Source organism: Aedes albopictus, chromosome 1 (assembly GCF_035046485.1).
Source record: "Aedes albopictus strain Foshan chromosome 1, AalbF5, whole genome shotgun sequence".
In the NCBI taxonomy this organism is placed as follows: Eukaryota; Metazoa; Arthropoda; class Insecta; order Diptera; family Culicidae; genus Aedes; species Aedes albopictus.
The window spans coordinates 67,620,785-67,641,807 of record NC_085136.1 but is presented as its reverse complement, the minus strand read 5'-3'; the positions used below and the strand labels follow the sequence as shown (position 1 = coordinate 67,641,807).

Below are 21,023 nucleotides of genomic sequence, written 5' to 3'. Positions count from 1 at the left end.
ACAAGACGGAGGTCGTGATGGTGAACAACCGCAAGTCTGCACAACAGGGTGGTCACTACGGGCGGGTGCTCGATCGAGTCTTTTCGCTAACTGAAGCTTCTTGGAGTCATGGACGACGGCCCCCTAGAGAACAGCTGTATGTGATGGCTGACGTTTGACAGTGAGAGTGCATAAGTACGGTAATTTCGGAGTAGATTTCAGGGGAGTTGATGGAGGTCTTATAGGGTTATAGGGGCGTTACAATTGGGTTTTTAGGGGGTTTTCAGAGGAATCGCTGAGAGTTTTCAGAGGAGTGTATCGGCGGAGGTTCAGCGGGTTTCAGAGGCGTTACAGGTGTGTTTCAGAGGTTTGGAGGCTCTCAGGTTCGTTACATGCGCTTCGAAGGGGCTGTTGGGGGATTTCGGAGACAATACAAGAAGCTTCAAAGCGTTTTCGGTGAATTTTAGAGACGTTACGAAGGCGTTACATAGGCGTTTTCGGGGGTTTCAGAGGTCCCTAGGTGCGTTACATGAGGTCCGAGGGGGTTTAAAGGGGATTACGAAGGAATTGCCAGAAGCTTCAGAGCATTTCCGGTGAATTTCAGAGACGTTACGGAAGCGTTACAAAGGCGTTTTCGGGGGTGTTCCAGTTTTAGGATTTCAGAGAATTTTCGACAGACTTCAAATACGTTACAGAGGCGTTACTTAGTCGTTTTCGGTGGTTTCGGTGGGTCTAAGGTACGTTACATAGGGTCCGAACCGAGGGTGTTTTTGGGGGATTCCGGAAGCATTACAAGAAGCTTCAGAGCATTTTCGGTGGATTAGACGTGGGCCGAAACTATTCAGTACTGAGCCACTGAATCCGAAAACCAATGTCTCCACTTCACATTTCCGGTTCTTTAGTTATCCGCAAGTCCCGTTCGCAGTTTTCAGAACCACTGGTATTTCATTGGTTCACTCAATTTTCCAATCCTTGATTATCACAGTTTTTGACAATACATTTAAGATCACTGAATATGACCCCACCGTCTGCTGGATTACATGGTTCACAGCCAACGTAACCTATTGCAATCCAGATATGCAAAAGATCATCTTATTCATTTGAAAAGTAACAACAAATATTTTCACTAATATTTGGTTCTAGTCATATTTAAAACGATTTTAGTCAACCACATATGTACATACATTTATTTGTTCAACATCACATTTAAGCTAAGTTTCCTGTTGCCAAGTAGAGCGCTCAAGTAAAATTTCACCTTTTTCCGTAAGTAATTTTGACATTTGTTTAACTGACAGCATTTTAACGAAACGATGCTGTAAGAAGGATGCGAAGAAAAGGGCACCAGGTTCTTTACGATTTGGACTTCGTTCGTTTCCTCAGGAAATATTATTGAAATTGAAATGTACTTTTTCAATAACTTCTGGGGAAAATCTAGATAGTGAGATTCCAACGGAGTTGTGAAGCTTTGCAAGGAAAATAATGATGAAAACATTGCGCTGGGACTCTGGGGGAACTTTCAATGGTATTATAGCGAGAACTATGCTGCCGCCACTCGCATAACAGTCCCATGTTTGCTGGGTTTCCTATTCATATGGGACTGTTTTGCGAGTGGGGGCAGTATGGATAGGTACTAATTATAAATTCTGCAATTTAGGGGTTCGGACTACGGGGGAAGGAATTCTGCTGGGGCTCTGGCGGTTACTTCATGGAGTTCTTGAAGAAATACTGGGACAAAGCTTTACGGGAAATTTTATGAAGATCCACGATGGATTCTTTGCAATGAATCTTCTGGCATTCCGTACGACAGTTTTTCTCTGGGATTTCGGTGAAAATCCTCTTGAAATTCTTCTATGTGTTCCACCGGAACATCCACCAGGAGTTCGCCGGGGATTCTCATAAAATGTCTCTGAGATTTTCGTTGGAATTTCTACGAAAAACCCTCCATGAAGGAGCCATTTTTTTAAGAATTAATGGCAAGGGAACTTCTAGGAGTTTCTTCAGGGTTTTCTCCAGAGTTGTTTTCTAAAATTCTACCAGGAGTTTTTTTTTAACCATCCTCCAATATATTTTTTTTTTCTAAAATAGAACTATTTGGGATCTCTCTAGGTTTTCTCTGGGCGTTTCTTATATGAATCCTCAAAGAATTCCTTTTGGGATTTCTCCAGGAATTGTTTATCAGATTTATCTGGGAAATCCTTGTTCCAGCAACTTCTTCCGGGATTTCTCCAGAAGCTCCTTATAAGTCTCCTCTAAAAGTAACTTTATGGGTTCTTCTTATAGTTTCTTCTGGTTTTTCTCCAGGATTGTCTTTTAAGATTACACCATGAGTGGTATCAGGGAGATTCCTCCAAAGATTCCTCCAGAAATTCTTCCGGAGATTCCTCCAGGAATTCCTCCGGAGATTTCTCCAGAAATTCCTCCTGAGATTTCTCCAATTATTCCTCCAGAAATTCCTGCAGTATTTTTTTTTTCGGAAATTCCTCAAGGAAAACCTTCCGGAGATTTCTCCAGAAATGCCTCCAAAAATTCCTCCAGGAATTCCTCCGGATATTCTTCAAAGAATTCCTCCGGAGATTTCTTCGGAGATTCCTAGAGAAATTCCTCCTGCAATTCTTCCGGAGATTCCTTCAGGAATCCTTCCAGAAATTCCTCCGAGTATTCCTCCAAAAATTCCTCCAGGAATTCCTCTGAGGAATCTTCCAGCAATTCCTCAGAGGATTTCTCCGTGGATTCCTCGGAGGGATCTCCGGGGTAATTCCTGAAGGAATCTCCGGAGAAATTTTTTTCTGATTGCTCCAGAAATTCCTTCGGGGATTCCTTCGGGAAATTCCTCCAAGAATCCCTCTGGGGAAGTCCTGCAGGAATTCTGGAAGAATTGCACGGGAATTTCAGAGGTAATTTTAGATGAGTTCCTGGAAAACTCCTCGAGGAATATCTTGGAAACTCATTGAGGAATTCCAAAAGAATTTCTGCAGAATTTCTACAATAATCCACGGGGAACTCCTGGATATACTCGCGGCTAACTCCTGAAGGAACTAACTGGGAACTTCTGGAGGCATTCCCGGGGAACTCCCGGAAGTTTTATCGGGGATTTCCTGGATGAAGCACCTGAGAATTTCTGATTGATTTCCTGGGGAATCCCTGGATGAATTTCTGGAATACTCCTTGAGGAATTCCCGGGGAACTCCTACGGGAATATCCGGGAAGCTCCAGAGGAATTCCTGATAATCTCCTGAAGGAAGAACTTGAGGATAACTTCTGGATGAATTCCTGTGAACTCCTGGGGGGCATTCTAGAGGAATTATCGGGGAACTCCTGAAAGAACCCTTTTAGGAATTTTCGATAACAAGGAAACCTCATATTTCTTTCGATAGAGCAAGACAGATCAAGAGCAATGCTGCAGATTCTCACATAATTCCCTTCTTCCAGGAAACAAACATATTCACCGAACTGAAATTGTTTTAAAATTAACCGCAGTTAATCCGCACTCATTGTGTTTTGCCGCAGCGGCATACTTGCGAATTTTTTTAAGTACCGTAAAATGGGGTGATAAGAACTCATGGGGTGTTAAGGGATTCATCTTCACACACTACTTTGAAAAATCGCCAAACCGTATAAAAATAGATTTACTAATTCCAAATTCGCTTCAAATGTGTGTTGGAAATAAAGGTATACTATGAGGATTGCCACTCATGAAAATACGGTTTTAACTGGACACTTGACTTAAAAAATAGAACGGCATTGATTTTTCTCAATTTTACTACCATTGAAACTTTCATTTGTAAGGTCTGAAATATTATTAGGAAAAATATGTGAGTAATTGTAAGGTGTTCTAGAACTCATTTCAAATGAAAATAGGGTAAAATACTTGAGGTTACAAAGGTGGTTTTTGAAAACCGACAATTTTTGTGAAAAAAGTCAAGTTTCATAAACTGGTGGGGTGTTAGGGGATGAAATTTCTCATATATTTTTTTTATTTGTATCATGAAGTTTTGACACGATTGATTCATTTTATAACAGTTGCAATTCTGAATGATGTATTAGGGATTCCATTTTGGGTCATAAGCATCCCAACTTTTGCTATTGATGATAAATTCAACCAATACAATGAGATCTTAAGAAACAAGTGTTAGATTGATACATATAATTAGAAAACTGGTCAAATCGGCACCAACATTTCAAAAGGGCGTAACTGCATTTTGAAACAAACCCCTCTTTCACATCTGTGGATCGTATTTCAATGCTGCCATGCAAATCATCGTCAGTATAGGAAAGAAGAGCAATTTCTCTGTCTAGTAATGTTTGTGAATTTCGAGGGAAACTTAAAATATGACCCACAGATGTGAAAGAGTGGTTTGTTTCAAAATGCAGTTACGCCCTTTTGAAATGTTGGTGCCGAAATGTTTATACTCAATGCCGCAGTAGTACCCTTTTTACAGAAGTTTGTGTTCTTTAGGTGTTTTGTTATGTTTTAGCGAAGGAGTATTCTTCAAAATAGATTTTACATCTGTTTTCTTATTCCAATATTATCATTGATTGGCGCCAAAACGTGACAGTTTTTGAAAATGTAGAACATGCTTACTTGTTCCATATATTATGTAAACAAGACTGTCTCACTAACTCTTACAAAATCAAGAAGACTCATAGTTACTAAAATATCACAGAATCTAAAATACGACCTATCAGCGATGCACCAGAGTAGAAATATCAGCATTGAATACACAGTTTACACCTGACGCTTGCATATAAAACATTTCAATATAAATGAGTTTTAAGTGAACAATAAACTGTAAATACACATCCTTAGTTTACAACCTGTTCGTCAGTCTGAACTGTTCAATTTGGTTACCCTGAATAGTAACTGTGAATAATGTGTTTGTTAAAAAATGAAGCCACTCGGGTACAATTGACGGTATTTTTCAGATTTCGAGGCTTTAACAAAAAAAAAACATACAAAAGTAGATGACAGTGAAAATGTCCCTGCAATTGTTGGGGTATGATAATCTTTTTCGGCGATGTTCAAGAAATATTACAGTCACTGTTTACAATTAATCAATTTTTATCTTTCTTTGATATACAAGAACTTTTACATTCATTCCTTAACACCCCATTTTCATATTTTTCAAAAAAATCGCACGTTTTATTGAATATCTTCAATTTCTCCAAAAAATCGTCAAATTTTGTAATCTATATGCGTAGCAGGCAGCATATTTTCCGTCCCTTAACACCCCATTTTAGATGTAACTTTTCGAAAAGTGCATAAAATACACTCAAATTTTTACTGTGAGTGCATCAACTAGTTGTGCATCAGTGGTTCAAATTTGAAAAAGATCGGACCATTCTTCTCAAAGTTATGAAGATTCTTGAAAAAGGTAAAATTATCCGATAGCCAACTTTGAGCTGTTATATCTGCGGATTCAATGAACCGATTGAAATGAAATTTTGACCATTTATGACTCACATAATGAACTCTGGAAAACATTTGACTTAACTTGAAATTTTTAACAAGAGACAAAATTATAGCGATTTTCATTTTTTCACGATTTTTTAGTAAATTGATCCATTTTTAATATGCATTCTATAACTTTTTCAATTTATTGGTAGCTATGTTGTTACTTTCCATCAAAACACATTTATATATAAGTCAATTAGAGGGAAATTGAATGAACTATAATTTGCATCTTAAATTTTGAAACGATGTTGATATTTTGGCAAATTTGGAGTTTTATTAGAAAAGTAATCTAATCGTTATAATTTTCTTCCCTGTTTAAAATATTAAGTTGAGTCAATGGTTTTTTATAGCTCATTATGTAAGTCATAAATGGTCAAAATTTCATTTCAATCGGTTCATTGAATCCGGAGATACAGTAGACGTTCGATAAGTGCAACATGTTTACGTTTCAGTTACCGAATGAATTTCCCTAACTGCAACGACTGACAGCCGTCAAACAGTTGTCAATTGCTGTTGGACGCAGCCAGATTGCACTAAAAAACATCGCAATGCAGCTGAAGTGCATCTGAAAAACATCGCAACTCTGTTGACGTTTTGTTTTTGACAGATAGCGGTGCGATAACTGCAAAATTGTTGCACTTAGCGGACTTGCAGTTAAAAAGCATTGCAGTTAAACCGTTTGCACCGAGCGAACGTCTACTGTATAATAGCTCAAAGTTGGCTATCGAATAATTTTACCTTTTTCAAGAATCTTTTTAACTTCGTGGAGAATGACCCGATCTTTTCTAATTTTGGACCACTGATACACATCTAGTTGATGAACTTACAGTAAAAATTTGAGAATATTTGATGCACTTTTCGAAAAGTTACAGCTAGTTGAACACATTTTGAAAAGTGAAAATTTTGCCTGTCCCGATCATTTTGTCTATCCCCTGTACTGCAGTGCTTCCGCATTCCGTTGCAGGCCGCTCGGCAGGCCCCATTGCGTGTCCCGCTTCAAACTGATGTTGTTTCTTAAGTTTTTTCCTTGTCAAATATTTGACCCTGTGTACTACAGGCTTAACAGCTTAATGCACACTGATGTCTTTGGTGCGAAAGAAGAAACAAAAAAGAAAGAGATATGTCACTTTTATTCACGGAATAATACATCGACATATTATTCCGTACGGAAAATTAACAACATGACTGACAGCATCGCATGACAGTGCCATCTGTTGGCAAATCTTTCTGGCTGCGAATTACTTATCAACTGCGAACGCTTAAGTAATTTTGATTGCAAAAGTTTTACTTGACCATTACTTGTCCTATCTTTTTACACAGTACTTACCAGGTGGAAACTAGCCATTAAGAAAGACATAATCAACAATAGTACGCCACAATACTCGGTTTGTGGCTGTCGCTCTTCATCCTCGGTCGCGCCCAATGATGCTCGCCAGGTCACGCTCTACCTGGACCGCCCATCGTGCTCTCTGCGCTCCACGACTTCTTGTGCCAACCGGATCAGTTGCAAACACCAGCTTTGCAGGATTTTTGTCCGGCATTCTTGCAACATGCCCTGCCCACCGTATCCTTTCGGCTTTGGCCACCTTCTGGATGCTGGGTTCGCCGTAAAGTGCAACGAGCTCGTGGTTCATCCTTCTCCGCCACACACCGTTCTCCTGCACACCGCCGAAGATCGTCCTTAGCACGCGTCGCTCGAAAGCCGTTTTCGTCCATGATTCTCCATAGCTCTGCGCGGTTGATACTGTCGTATGCCGCCTTCAAGTCGATAAACAGGTATTCACGGCATTTCTGGAGGATTTGCCGTACGGTAAAGTTCTGGTCCGTTGTCGAGCGGCCGTCGATGAAGCTGGCTTGATAACTTCCCACGAACTCATTCGCTTTAGGTGACAGACGACGGAAGATGATCTGGGATAGCACTTTGTAAGCAGCATTCAAAATAGTGATCGCCCTGAAGTTCTCACATTCCAAATGGTCGCCTTTCTTGTGAATGGAGCAGATTACCCCTTCCTTCCACTCCTTCGGTAGCTGTTCGGTTTCCCAGATCCTGACTATCGGCCGATGCAGACAGGTGGCCAACTTTTCTAGACCCATCTTGATGAGTTCAGCTGCGATACCATCCTTACCAGCTGCTTTGCTCATTTTGAGCTGCTGAATGGCATCCTTGACTTCCCTCAGCGTGGGAGTTGGTTCATTTCTGTCCTCCGCTGCACTAGCGTGGACGTTTCCTCCGTTGCCGTGGACTCCCGTGCCTACGTTCTCCACGCCGTTCAGGTGCTGATCGAAGTGCTGCTTCCACCTTTCGATCATCTCACGTCCGTCCGTCAAGAGGCCTCCGTCTTTATCCCTGCATATTTCGGCTCGCGGCGCGAAGCCATTGCGGGATGCGTTGAGCTTCTGATAGAACTATCGTGTTTCTTATGAACGGCACAGCAGTTCCATTTCCTCGCATTCCGCTTCTTCCAGGCGGCGCTTTTTCTCCTGGAAGAGACGGGTTCTTCCGCTTCTGTCTGTATCGCTCCACATTCTGTCAGGTTCTATGCTGCAGCATTACAGCCCGTGCTGCATCGTTCTCCTCCAGAACCGCTCTGCACTCCTCGTCGAACCATGTTCCTCCAAGAGTACCTCCCCGAAATTGTCGGAGGATCTCCCTAAGCACTTCTGGAGGAACTCCTGGGGCGATTCCCGGAGAAACTCCCGCAGGAATTTCCTGGGAGAATTCCAGGAGGAATTCCTGAGCAATTTTCGTAGGAATTGGAAGGAAATTTTAAGAGGAACTTCTTGCAGAATTCCTAGAGGGTTTTCCGGAGGAATTCTTGGAAGAATTACCGGAGAAACTCCTGCAGAAACTTTAGAAAAGAATTCCCGGAAAATTCCTGGAGAAACTTCTATAGGAATTCCTAGAGGAACTCCTGGAAGGATTCATGTTGGACATTCTGGAGGAACTCCATGAAGAATTTTCGATGGAAATCCCAGAGGAACTACTGTACGAACTCCCGGAGGCAATTACTGGGAGAATTTCTGGAGAAATTTCTAAAGGAACTCCCGGAGGAATTTTCGCAGCAATCACACATTTTGGAGGAACTTCCTGGGAGAATTTCCCGGAAGAATTCTCGGATGAATTTCCTGGAGGAATTCTTGGATGAACTCCTGCAGGAACTTTTGGAAGAACTCCCGGAGGAATTTCCGGGGGAACATTCTGGGTATATTTCTGGAGAAATTCTTGGAGGAGCTCTTGGAGGAATTCTCAGAAGATTTCCCGGAGGAACTATTGCAGAAACTTTTGGAGAAACACCTAGAAAATTTCCTGTAGGAATCCCTTTAGAAAATCCCGGATTAATTCCTGGAAGAATTCTCGGAGGTATTTCTGGATGAATTCTCGGAGGAATCCTTGGAGGAACTTATGGTTAAGCTCCTGAAGGAATTCTTGAGGGATTTTTGACGAAATACCTGCAGAAATTCCTTGGGAAATTCCTAGAGAAGTTCTTTAGAGGAACACCTGGAATCATGCATGGAAAAATTCTTGAAGGGATCCCCGAATTTATTACCTGTTTGAATTTTTCTTCCATTATTCCCGGGTAGGGTAAAAGTACTGAATAATAGCATAGTTTGATATTGAGATCAAAAAGTGATATTGGTTTGATTGATATAAGAGATAAAAGATCTAAAAATAATATCTAAAATTTACTCCTGGAACATCATCATCAGATCATATTCAGATCTTGTAAGATCTAACCAATAGCAGCAACCTATTCGTTTGATCTTGAAATATCAAATTTTGATATTGTTCAGATGTTCCAGGAACACTTTTCAGATATTATTTTTTCAGATCTTTTATCTCTTATACCAATCAAACCAATATCACGTTTTGATCGTCAGTACTTGACCTCTACCCGGGTTTCGAGCACATCTTCAGATTGATGGGTCTGAGAATGCTTATGCTTGTTTACTGTGTAGGTATCTTTCTTTTGTAAATTTATCCAGAGATTCCTTTGAGAATTTATCTAAGGATTCCTGAATGAATTTTGTACGGTTTTTATTTGAAGGATACTTTCAGAAAATCATCCATGAATTCTTCATGTAATTTTTGCAAATATACCTTCTGGGATACATGTGGGATTCCCTTCAGCTATTGCTTCGGAGTAACATATTCTAATTTAGGGATCCTTCAACAATCTTAAGAATCTTAAAGAATACGTGGTATATCTAGCAAGAAGTTAGCTTGGGCATTTCGTGAGGAGTTTAGGTAGGAACTGTCCAAAATTTTTGCAAGATTCTTTGTTATATTTGTTGTTTTTATTTTATCTATTATAATTATTTAATCTTGTATCAAGCTGTTGATGATGCCCGGAGAAACTTCTGCAGAAACTTTTGGAAGAACTCCCGGGGGAAGTATCTGCTAAATTCCAGGAGGAATTCTCGGAGGGTTTTCCGGAGGAACCCTTGCATGAACTCCAGGAAGAACTTCCTGGGAGAATTCTGGAAGAGCTCCCGGAGCAATTCCTGGAGGAATTCTTGGAGGAATTTCTGGAAGAATTCCCGGAAGAATCCACGGAGAAGCTCCTGAAGGAATTCTTGGCCGAATAGATGCAACAATTTCCTGCAGGAATTCTTTGGGGAATTCCTGGAGAAATTCTTTAGAGGATACATGTTTGAATTTTCGGAAGTAAACTTCTGGAGGAACCTCCGGACTATTCGAAGGTAATTTGTGGAAGAGCGCTCGGAAGCATTTTACTAGTAATCGCCCTAAACGAATTTTTGGAAAAAAAAAACTCTGTAATTGATTTCTAGAGGTACCCCCACAAACTCCAGGAAGCATGTCTAAAAGGATTTTGGAGGAAATTCAAGTAAGAAACTTCTGGAAGAATCTCCAAAAGGAACTCCTGTAGGACTTTTCGGTGGAAACTTCTAGAGGAATCCTTTGAATGATCTTTAGGTAACGCTGATGGAATGAATTACCTCCAACAGGAGGAATATCCTGGATGAATTACGGAGGGAATTCTTTAGAGAGGTTGCGGAATTCCTCGAGAAAACGTCCTCGTAGCAGACTCCTCCAGGTCACATTCCGGTGGCCAAGGGTTAATCACGAGTTGGCCAGGGTGGCCGGTTGATCCTTTTTACATTTACTAAGATGATGGATATGAAAAATCATCGAGATAGAGTCGTCGCATGCCTAGTTTTGGTGCCCTGACCAAGGCGGCCCTGACTGAATGTCCAGGTTCCCGCAGAGGCCATTCCGACACCCGCGACGGGACCAGATCGTGTTGGCTGGTTCTACATGTCCACTACCAAACACCACATTATTCAGCTGGACATTTTTGCCGAATACATCAATATACTATCTTAGTATACCAACCATATTAGAAAGCGTATGCCGTGTACTGAGTGCCCGTGCGATCACTCGTGTATGGTACAACCAATAGGTTATCGTTACCGAATAAATAAAACAATTACAATTACTTCCTATTGAAGACGTATTTTGTTGCAAGAACATCTATTGATTAACTTTATTTCTCTTGGTCTAGTATTAAGAAGAAGTTAGCAACAAAAACAATTTTTCCCACACACAAAGCATATCTACAAAACTGCAAACTTTGCATCGACAATAAAGAAATCCAATCATGAGCACAGGATACTGGAGAACTGGATGTCTAGACGACAACATACACCAAACAAAGGATAATGCGCATACCATTTCCGCAAACAAAGATAGTCGAAAAGTTCACCATCAACAGTGCAGTGTCTAGAGACCAAATTTTCCCACCAACCCACCCACAGATCGAAGTAGCCCTTGGAATGCACGGAACCATTAACTCGATTAGAATCAACTGACACCGTTTTTGCTTGCCATCCCTTACCTTGTCTCACAAAGTAGGCAGGTACGCAAATCGATATGCACCAAAAAGGTGAAATCGAGCCTTCACTGTTCCATTCCTGTACACACTGTTGCCTTCGTCCTTCCGCCCCTTCTCAGCCTTTAGCCCTGCCTTACCCAATTTTCCGAGTTAAACGTCCTTCTCTCATAGCTCTCATATACACACAACTCCTACCTGTCAATACGGTTACTAGGATCGAAAATAAAACTGCACAACGCACCTCACAGACACACGACGACGGCCTTCTTCAATTGCGCGGAGTTCAATAATGCTTTTTTCCTTGCCAAATCGTCACAGAGATTGGGTAATCTCTCGCCTGCTTCGATTCGGCAAAACAGAAGAAAAAAAAAACGCTGAACGTGAACCTGAACCTGATGTAACTCGACCGCGCGGAGGTAGCTTTATACCGAGTAGGAACCTAGATGCGTCCGAGCAGCGATCACAATTCACAATCGGTCGAAGAAACCGAAGAAACACTCTTCGGAGGAATCAAAAAACGAAAACAATTAGACAACATAGATACAAACACAGTGGTAGGTCGGTCAGTGGCACATTGGGAACAAAATGTTTCTCATGATCCGACAGCAATGGTAAAATTAAGCTGATAATACCAGCATCTTGAAGGTTTAACAAATGCATATTTCTAAAAAGCATTCAGATATTTTTATGATTTTTTTTCAAGCCGCTGCTTTGAATTTGCCCAGTATTTTTTGATTGGTTGAAATTCCAGGCAATTCGGAAGATTCATTAACTTGGGGATAAAATCCACATCAGAAGTAATTTTTCGATGTAAACTTGAGATGTCATCATCAAGGATGTGACGAATGATCAGTGCCTCGTTACGAGAAGGTTATTTTTCCCATCTTCGGGATGTTTTTTTTCCCAATGTGCAGTGTGCCAGTGTCGTGTGATTCGCTCACTGAATGGTTGCATTGGGAGCAACAACAACAAATCTGCTCGTGAGGCTCACCTCGACGATGCTCCGATGCTCTTCAATCGAATCGAAGCAACCATCATATCCCGACCAATAAACTCCTAGCCAGCGGAGCAATAAATAGCATCATTGACAACCACCATCAGACTACTTTGATTGGCATAGTTACCTGTTTTGTTTTTGGTGGGGCACACTCTCCGAATCAAAAGTTGCCCTATCCTACGGTGTGATGATGACGTCTTTCAATCTCCGATTTGTTTTGATCTCGCGCGACTGAGATACGCCACTATTCCTAGGTCGAATATTCGCACAACAATCACTGATTCTGCACACCAAGTAGTCTCTCTGTAATCTAAAGCCCAGATAGCTGCTGGTTTACTGGGCGGGTGGTAGTTATGTCGTCGTTCTTTGAGTGTTTGCTATGTCGTACCACGCAGCACAGCACCACACTGTACGACACACGGATCCGAATGATGAACGTTATTTCCTTCTGCGCACGAAAACACTCTGCACCAGCACGGGACGGGGCCCACTCTCTCTCGGCTCGACTCGACTCAACATTCAACTCAACAACACACCTCCCAGCTGGCAACGATTTGATGCTCTGCTTCTATCCAAATTCAGCACACAAACAACGCACATCCAAACCAGCAGGGCAAGGCAAGGCAAGAGAGTAAGCGATGATAGCCTGCTACCTACTGGCTGCTGTTGGTTGTGTGATGTTATTGTTATTGATGGATTTGGCTCTATATGAACAGGGATGCCAAAGTAGGCATCGGACGAACCTGTGAAAAGTAGAAACAAAAGAACGAGCATTAGATGATGCATCAAGTACTCATTGAAAGATATCTGATATGAAATCAGTTGACCTGGCGTAGCAAGCAAAGTCTAGGACGAAGCCCAAACCTTGAATTATCAAGAGGACATATCTGAATCTGATCTTTGTTATATCTTCCAGTTTGGCTAATTCTTATGCGAAATCTCTTTTATATCAACTGTCCCCTATGTCCGTCCTTATGCCAAATGTGTTAGGCCAAACGTACCAGACCCGTTCTAGTTACCCTGATAAAAATTTCCAATAAAATCACCATAAACTACCATTGAATAATGATAAATTTGACTATTCAACAACAAATTATATTGTGTACGTATTTTCCTGCTGAAAATGGTGTATTGGAACTACAATACGTGTACAATAAAATCAATGGCACTAAAGATTTCAATTATAAAAACACCATAAGTTGAATGGTAGTTGACTTGATTTTTTTCCAGAAAATTTGGATTTTTTTATGGTAAAGATACATAACAACCCCCATTTTCTATTGTAAAAGTGACATTTACAATACATGCTATGGTGGAAAACCATAAGATCTGTTGTTACTCTATCGTTTTAAACAATTGAATTAATGGTAAGTACCATTCAATTCAGCGTGTTGTAACAATCCATTCTGTTGTATCTCTATGATCTTTTTTATCAGGGTAACACTCTTTTTGCATTAGGGTCATTTTTGACCCAAACCATACACTACGTCAGCGAGCTGTTCCTTAAGTGATGCAATCGGAAGGTTATGGGCCCATATAGCCGCAATGACCTTTTCTTCACAATGATAACTACGATCAAAGAAAAAAACAGTTCCTTGAACGGTTTACATAGGAAATTTTTCACGCATAAAGATTTCTTCCACTTAAATAGCCAACATCTTGGATTTTAGGCCGCTGACTTGTATATTCATTGCAGATCAAATCATGCATATCTGCGCTCCCCGCGCCAATCAGGGTATTCGTCATAGTGCACCTTCCACCTTTCAATCACCCCAAGTTTATCTGCTCATTTCGGTTCGCGGCACAGCAGCTCCATTTGTTGACATTTCGCTTCTTCCAGGCGGCGCTTTTTTCTCCCGGAAGAGACGGTTTTGCTGTTTCCGCGTTCTTTTATATCTTTCCACGTTCTGCCGGGTCCCGTGCAGCAGCATTACCGAGCTCGTCACGGTCCTAGGGGGGAGGGGGGGTTTGTAAAAGTGTGACAAGCAATGAATAAAGTATAGGAAAAACCCGTACGAAGGGGGGAGGGGGGGGGGGTCGAAAATTCCTAATTTTAGCGTGACGTACTTAATGGATGCTCCTACTCCCTTATCGTCGAACCAATCACTTCTTCGGCACCATTCCACATACCCAACGTTGGTCTCAGCTGCTTCTATCGTACTCCAGCAGTCCATTGTTTCTTGTTTCCAGCAGTTTCATTGAGCTTATCCTCGTCCAACAACGCTGCCTCGAGATTCTGCGCGTATGCGGTAGCTTTAGTCGCTCCAGCTTATACCGAGGCAGCCGTCGGTACCGTACGTTGTTGATCACGGAGAGTTTTTGACGCATTTTCAGCATCACCAGGTTGATTCCGCCGCCTCTAGCATGGCCATACATAGCACCTATTTCCAACATAGCTTCCCTTATCGGTACATTTGGAGAGCATCACAGCAGACCAGTGAAGAGAATTGTCAGACAAAAGAGGCACAAAACAAGCAACAAAGAAGGTGCGACGATTACTCTTTATCCCTACTGGTAACAGATAATGACATGATCTCGAAATTTTTTGTTGCAGAATTTGTGAATTCTGAAATGAATTGTTGCAGAATTTGTGAATTTGTTGCGCACTTTTCAACTCGTGAATAATCAATTATTGCTAACCCAAAGTCGAAACTGTTTGATGATAGAACTTCACCAGAGTTGCAGTGTTTACCGACTCGAAGTTACCGTTCGAAAATCGCAATGCAAGGCTTAAAAATCTCTAAACTCGTGGTGTACGATGTTAATCCCATTATTTTCAAGTTGGGACAAACTTATGTCGCATGGGTTTGTTTGTCGCAACAAATACAGGTTGTGACATTGTCATTATTGTTGCGCGATGGTTGAATTTTGATTCACTGCACTGCCGTTCGAAAATGTGCAACTGAGAAAACTGCGATTAAAGTTAATAACGTATTTTTCTAATTGACCAACCACTACAGTACCACAATGGTACACGCAGCCGTATTTCTATTAAAATGGATTATATCTGAAGTGGAATCAGTGAAGTTTCCTTTTTTTAACGCAAATAAAAACATTTCATTTTTGAATGAATACTTCCCAGCGGGACAGTTATGCTGTGAAACACAACGCAATTTTGAAATTTCTACGCTTGCTTTTCGCAGTTTTTGACTGTATTTCTTGTAGTGGGACAGATATGCTTGGAAATGCAACAATGGGACAATATGGCTTGGTATTTATTTTCGAAATTTCAGAACAAACTAAGAACTTTTACAAGTTTACATAAAAGTACACATACAATTATACTGATAGGAGGAAAAAAGTGAAAAATGCTGAAAATTAACATGGGACAGATATGCTTAGAACGGCAGTGCAGCAGACGGAATCCCAAATCGACACCGTCCTGATTGATGGACAGCACTTCTCTGAAATTATCGACGTCAGGACCTATCGTGACCGACCTAACATCGACTGATCTCAACATCCGATCATGAAAGCTACATCGGAATCTGCAACACTTGCTCCTTCCTTCAGCTTCGCGCGTCTCGATGTTGAACGGTCTTCCTGTCTTACTTCAGAAAGGGCAGGTCTTGTTGAACAGTTCATCTCCTTGACTCCTACCATTCCGCAGGCAAAACATTTCAGTTTCGATCCTTTAGCACGTCCGCCGTAAAAGGCAACTTCGTCGTTAGAGACCCACCATTGGCATCGAAATTGTAGCTCTCGCTTAGAAAACCTGGCCTTTGCTAAATCCAATGAACACTGTTTCTATGACCAGCTGTTGAAAAGACTTCAGATTGGTCTGCAAAAGATTTAAAACCACCAACCTGTCGTGCTTAATGATATCCGCCGTACCAGCTCCGAACATCAGCAGATCCTCCATTGGTTCAGCCTCATTGTATTTCATTGCACGGCCAGCTGCTTGAGAAGATAGAACAACTGGCCGAAAATCTTTTTTTGACAAAAACGTTCTGCAGCGCTTCTCAGATCGCTTTCGGAGTGAATTTTCCCATCACGTATTCCAGCTGCGAATCAGTGATCTTTTCCACAAGTAGCGATTTGCATTGCGCTTCCCTGAGTTTCAATTTCGCCAGTTTCATTTCCTTTTCAGCTGTAACCGTTGGTCCCATAATGTTGACTTGTACATAGCTTCACCACAAGTATGGATTTATTCTAATGTTACTATAATTGGCAACTGCTACACGGCTATCTATGCTAATCGGGAAAAGAAGTAAATATAAAAGAAAAAAGAAAGACAATTCACACCGTCTTCAGCCAGAGGCTGCACAGACTGAACACATTACTTACACTAGACAACGGACAACACACAGAACACCCAGTGGCCCAGTGATGGATTTTTCGTTTGACGAAAAGTTTCCACCGGCTGAAGCGGGAATCGAACCCACACTCCGAGGCTTACGATACGCCTAGACGACTGCCGCCGCTAATCGCACGGCCACGAAGCCCACAAAAAATATACCAGAGCAACTAGTAGAACGACTGACTTCGTTGAGTACTATCAATGGAATGAAAATTGTATTCACTATCTTAGAAACTATAGCCCATAGAAACGCGAAAATCCGCGACGCCTGTTAGCTTCCGGAACTTTTGCTACTTCTGGATTATCATCGGCTTGGTGGACCCATCGGCTGGCTGTTCCGTTGTCGACGTATAGCTGAGCTTCACCTTGCTGCAAACTATCGTGGACGAAGTGGTATTGTATGCTGATGAGTTTGGTTCTCGGGTTGTATGATCCGTTCGTTGCAATGCTGATCGCCGATTGATTGTCACAACATACACGCTCAAATCGGTCAGCTCAAAAATGTGTAAGGATCACTCATTTGTGCATATTTTCCAGACCACACTAAATTAGTGCAAAGTGACCTTACACATTTTTGTGTTGATGCCTGTGAATCGAAACAGTCGTCCCACCTTCACTTTCGCTCCCGAATTTCTGTCGCTATCGGCTTTTGAATTATATACCGCTGGCATCTATTGATGAAGACCTGCAGCCGTTGAGTGTTCTCCACTGATACACACCATGTTTCACTGGCGTATAGCAGCACAGATTTTACGTCAGAGTTGAAAATTCGAATTTTGGTGCGTCGACTTATCTGCTTGTTTTTCCATACATTTCTTAAACTCGCAAAAGCAGCCCTCGCTTTCTTGATCCGTGCTCCTATGTCGATCTTGGTGCCGCCATCGGCCGCCATTTGGCTACCAAGATATTGGAAGCTTTCAATATTCTCCACTGATTGCCCAGCTACCGTAAAGCTGGAAGCGTTGACCGTGTTTACGATTTGGTCTTGTTGACGTTGATGGTAAGACCTGCCGCTGAGGAGCGATTGGCAAGATCATCGAGCTTGCTCTGCATATCAGAGCGCCGTTGAGCTAGGAGAGCAACGTCATCAGCCACTTCGAAGCCATTTAGGTGCTCCATAGTAATGTGTTGCCACAGCAATCCACGATTTGGTTCACGGTCAATCGCACCTACCAGGATCTCGTCGATTACGATGAGGAACAGTATCGGTGATAGTATACATCCTTGCCTCACTCCAGCAACGACCCGGATGGGATCGGACAAAACACCGTTGTGCAGTACTCTGCACGAAAATGCTCTGTACTGTGCTTCAATGAGGCCGATGATTTTCTCTGGGACACCCTTGCGCCTGAGGGCTTCCCACATGTTTCTGTGATTGAGACGGTCGAAAGCTTTTTCGTAATCAATGAACACCAGGTAGAGAGACTCTTGGAATTCATTGATTTGCTCCAGAATGATACGGAGCGTGACAATATTGTCCACACAGGATCGTCCGGCACGGAATCCTACTTGCTGCCGTCGGAGAGTTGCGTCAATCTTCTCCTGTATCCGGTTAAGGTGAAACGGGACGCCGTGTTATTTTTCCTATCTTGCCTCTCTTTCTAACAATTTGCCTCGCGATTTTGAAGATGGTAATCTCGAGTTCTATCGCACTGAAGATGCTGAAAAACAATCAGCATATGCACTGCAAGTGAGCATACACAGTGATAGGTTTTTGTTGCAAAATATGAAGTAGAATCTGAGATTACCATCTTAGTAGCAACAGAGCAATGGCGGATATTTCCCCGACCGTCCCGTCCGCCGTTAAGGATCACTTTGCAAAGGACTTTGAAAACGATAAACAGCAACATGATGCCCCGCCACTTATCGCATACAGTCAGGCCACCCTTTTTGGGTACCTTTACTAAGACACCTTGCATCCAGTCGGCCGGAAATATCGCGGTTTCCCATATGTTGCAGAATAGTTGATGCAGTAGTTGTGCGGATACTACGGGGTCAGCTTTGAGCATCTCAGCTGATATGCTATCGACCCCTGGGGCTCTGTTCGATTTCATGCTACGGATGGCTGTTTCTATCTCCTGCACTGATGGAGCTTCGGTGTTGACACGGGTAATGCGTCGAACCCTTGGTGGATCATGCTGAGGTGTTGATGGCGTGACCGACACTTGAAAAGGTTTCCAAAGTGCTCGAACCAGCGTTTCAGCGGGTCGGTCAGTAACTGTCCAGACGTGTCTTTAACGGGCATCGTAGCATTCATCATGGTCCCACTAAGGCGACGTGAGACATCGTAGAGGAGACGGATGTATTGCGGCTTTCTCGCCTTCGTCGGCTAGGGAGTCCGCCCATGCTCTTTTGTCCCGTTTACATAAGCGTTTCACTTCCTTCTCGAGAGCCGAATAGCGCTGACGGGCTACGGCTTTGGCTCCTCGTGTTTTCGCTCGCTCTATCGCGGCTTTGGCGTTCCTTCGCTCCTCTATCTTCCTCCAGGTATCATCTGTGATCCACTGCTTTCTTCGGGTGCGTAGCTCACTCAAATTATTCTCGCCGGCGGCGATGAAGGCGTTCTTGATGGCGCTCCAATGATCTTCTACGCATCCACCCAGTGGCGTCGCGTAACCTCACTTTTTACCTGTGCACCGACCCTAAAACTTGCAATTGCAGGGGATTTATGATCGAAATCGAAATACAAATGAGTGAAAGCAGTTATTCTCGTCATTTTACAATTATTACAAGCAAATTTGTTCAAAAAATTCAAGAATTTATACTTGGTGCACAGGTAAAAAGTGAGGTTACGCGACGCCACTGCATCCACCTTCTGGAATATTCGCAGTACGGTTCTCTAGCTCCTCGTCGAAGGACCTTTTCACCGCAGCGTCTTCCAGTGGGCGTGTGTTGAACCGGCGCCCGATTTTCTCCTCCTGTCGCTGGATCCTGGCAATGCGCAGTCGGATCTCTCCGATTAGGATATGATGGTCGGACGCAATGTCGGCGCTCTGTTTGTTCCGCACATCAAGAAGGCTCCGTCTCCATTTTCGGCTGATGCAGATGTGGTCGATTTGATTTTCCGTGAAGCCATCACGGGAAAGCCATGTCACTTTGTGCACTGGTCGATGAGGAAAGAGCGATCCCCTAATCACTCTATCATTGTTGCCACAAAACTCTGCAAACAGCTCTCCGTTTTCGCTCATTTGTCCGAAAGCATGACGTCCCATGACGTGCTCATAGTCCGAGTTGTCGGAACCAACCTTTGCGTTGAAGTCGCCCATGAGGATCTTGATATCACCTTTCGGAGTCTTGTCCACGACAGCATTCAGTTGACTGTAAAAGTTCTCTTTGAGTTGCAATTCGGCAGCATCGGTTGGCGCGTAACATTGCATCATGGTAAGGTTTCGAACCCGTGTTTTGAATCTGACCAGAGTACATATAGCAGAATTTGACCCGACGCCACCTGTGTTCTACAAAGTTCGGCCAACGGACTTCGCTCAGTCCTAGGATCTCAAGCTTCATACGGCATGCCTCATTGGCTAGTTGTACCAGTTTACCCTGCTAGGCTAGGGTTGATACATTCCAAGTTCCAATTCTTGTCCGTTGTTTCGCGCTAAAAGTCGTTGCCGTTGAATAAGTTCGTAATCTTTCATTTTCCGAAAATGAATGATTTTCGGTTTCAGTAACTTTTTTTTTTGGGTTTCGGAGACAGTAGGTTGTTGGCCTAAGGTCCCCTATCCACCGTGGTGGGGCTGCCACCTTAGGTATAGCTTCCGGTGAAGGAGCATTCCATACTCAGCCGCTGGATGCCAGAACAGACGCTGTTTGAGCCGCACATCCTTGGTAAACAGACGCTCGGGTTGTACCTCCTCAATCTAGCTGAAGTCAGAAGGACAACAGCGCCCAGGCTGCACTACCTGTACTAGGAGTACTAGCAATTCTTCATTACACCAACGAACCTAACCTCAAAATGACTGACAAATCTCAGGTCATTTTGACAAATGCAACATGAGCATGAAAAGGACGGCAACAAGATCGATAAAGTAGAATATGTTATCCGTCTTTTTCGTGCATTTGTGAGGTCTGTCAAAATGACCTGTGAATTGTCAAACATTTTCATGGCTAGCTTTGTTGGTATAATGAAGAATGGAATGAAAAACATTATTCACTATCTTACGGAACCGCTCAAGTAATTTTCGTTCAGTGCATTATTTTTCCGTGACCATAGCGACGCGAATTACCAAGCCACTATGATATTTATCGTAGTTGAAATTGATGGTTAACTTCAGCCTTCAACCTAACCCCAATGTCGTTTCGAAATCTATTTTGTTTGGTGATCTGTACAACACCACAAATCTGCCAGCACTGCTCACTTCTACTGACCTCCCCTTCACCCGAAGTTGTTACCCCACCCGCGCACATACACACAAACGAAGAATCGCTCGCAAAATCGAC

General features: G+C 42.6%; 1 protein-coding gene across 4 annotated transcripts in view; it reads right to left on the bottom strand.

The window, feature by feature from the left end:
• The window catches only part of LOC109414702 (ubiquitin-conjugating enzyme E2 H), a 32,768-nt gene that overhangs the window by 11,100 nt on the left and 645 nt on the right, over window positions 1–21,023 (bottom strand). Inside the window, exon 2 of one of the 4 annotated variants that reach the window (XM_019688538.3) lies at window positions 12,411–13,026. The exons of 1 other annotated variant lie outside the window; for it this stretch is intronic. The gene's annotated coding sequence lies outside the window, so the exon portion shown is untranslated. Of the gene's footprint in view, window positions 1–11,481; window positions 11,504–11,527; window positions 11,791–12,410; window positions 13,027–21,023 lie in introns of those variants that run through there. 2 more of the 4 variants (XM_019688540.3, XM_062844740.1) reach the window with 2 other exon arrangements.